Source organism: Cydia amplana, chromosome 6 (genome assembly GCF_948474715.1).
Source record: "Cydia amplana chromosome 6, ilCydAmpl1.1, whole genome shotgun sequence".
NCBI classification, from domain to species: Eukaryota; Metazoa; Arthropoda; class Insecta; order Lepidoptera; family Tortricidae; genus Cydia; species Cydia amplana.
In genome coordinates this window covers 7,254,019-7,255,944 of record NC_086074.1, presented here as the reverse complement: position 1 = coordinate 7,255,944, position 1,926 = coordinate 7,254,019, and the positions used below count along the sequence as shown (strand labels likewise).

The window sequence follows — 1,926 nt, the reverse complement described above, 5'->3', positions numbered from 1 at the left end:
AAAACCTCATTTTTCAAGGCACAACCCTTCCCATGTCAGGGAGTATTGGGAGCCTCGGTGTTGACATCTCATCAGTGACGTCCAATAATTTCGTAGCCACCTTGCTGGGTAGGCTGCGCTCGTATCCAAAAAAGTCGGTGTGCTCAATAAAGGGAGGCGATACTTTACTCTGGGGCAGACAGATCCATAGGCGTACCCACGGTGGGGCAAGGTGGGGCAGTTGTCCCACCCTGGTCTCTGACCATAAGCTAAGAATCTCTGTTTCAACTGTACCCTGTTACAACGTCCCCAGCCTCCCCTACTTCTGCCCCACCCCTTAAAAAATGCTGCGTACGACCATGGACAGATCCCAGTACTGCTGTCACCTTTGGGCAGGAGCACCTAGATGCCACCTTGGTCCCTTCAAATCAGTCCAAAGACGCGCTATGAATAGTCTACGATCCCAAACATACAAGCGATATTGAATCTTCAAGTCTAAGGAGATCTCCAAAAAAGAAGTGTATAATTTTTAAAATGGTCGGCAACGCGCAATTAACGCCCGTGGAGTGTAGACGTCCATAGGATGCGGTGACCGCTTACCATCAGGTGAGTCGTAAGCTTGTTAGCCACCGATGGACTAAAAAAACACTTATTTGTCTAAATCAAAAGTAAACTTTAATGAGTAAAAAGTAACCCTTTCGTTAGTTCATTTCCTATGGGGGGGGGGGGCGCAAATTTGGTGCCTGCCCCGGGCGCCATATCCTCTAGCTACGCCACTGTAAACACTCATTACACGCTCATTATGATGTCTAGAAAGATAATAAAATTCTATTATATAGAGCATTTCTTTATTATCAATTCTGTAATTGAATCACGTCCATACCCTATCCACAAGCTGAGAAAAAAAATCAAAACCAACATCATCTCAACCCACCTAAAAACGTCCGAAACTTACCCGAACTCACCTTAACAGCCTGTGTTCAGTACAATAAAGTGACTACAACTACTAAATACTATTATTTCTTAGTAAAAACACTGTTATGTAAATGTGGCTTGCCATCACAGCAGGGTCCTTATGCTTCATTTGCAGTAAGGTTCTTTTTTATCTGAAATTCTTACAGAAATTTTGATAGAAAGGTCCTTATTGCATATGATATTTGCATAAAATGTTATTGCGTTGTTTATCTTATATGTACCATATACCTACCTTTATCTTTAAACGAGCAATTCTGGTATTAAGTATATAATTATTTATTTATATATTTCATGGATATCGAAAACGGCTCTAACGATTTTGATGAAATTTGCTATAGGTATATAGGTTTTCGGAGGCGAAAAATCGATCTAGCTAGATCTTAATATGCGCATTTTCGAGTTTTTATATGTTTTCCGAGCAAAGTTCGGTCTCCTAGATTGCATATACTTAAACCAAGTTCAAGTACTACATTTATTTAAACATTTGCATAGGAATTGCCACCTAAATTCAATTACTAAAGCTAACGTAGGAGTAGGAGCGTAACGTAATGTAATGAATGAAACCTTAGTAAAGACGGCCTAGTCGGCAGTAAGGGGAGGCGATTGCGTAGACATATTTCGTCCTTCGTCCTGCGCGCCCCTGTGGCCTAATGGATAAGGCATCGGCCTCCTAAGCCGGGGACTGTGGGTTCGAGTCCCACCAGGGGTACATCTATTTTTATGTACTTACATTATTATTTTATATTAACTCACATTTATAGACGGGTCTAACGCGAAATTTATTCCATTACCTTTATTTACCGACGTTTATAAATGTGAGTTAATATGTGTTCAAAACGCGAAGGTTTTAAATAATATTATTATTTTATGTTAACTTTTCAATCGACTCCCAATATAGAGGTTGTTTATCTACATACAATTTTTAATTTTTTATAGTGTACCATATTTTGTACGTAATTTGTTTAACATTGC

General features: G+C 39.7%; 1 non-coding gene across 1 annotated transcript; it reads left to right on the top strand.

The window, feature by feature from the left end:
- The first annotated feature begins 1,590 nt into the window (after positions 1 to 1,590).
- On the top strand, positions 1,591 to 1,663 carry Trnar-ccu (transfer RNA arginine (anticodon CCU)). The gene has a single exon. It is a non-coding gene; the product is annotated as a tRNA-Arg (tRNA).
- Positions 1,664 to 1,926: the final 263 nt, after the last annotated feature.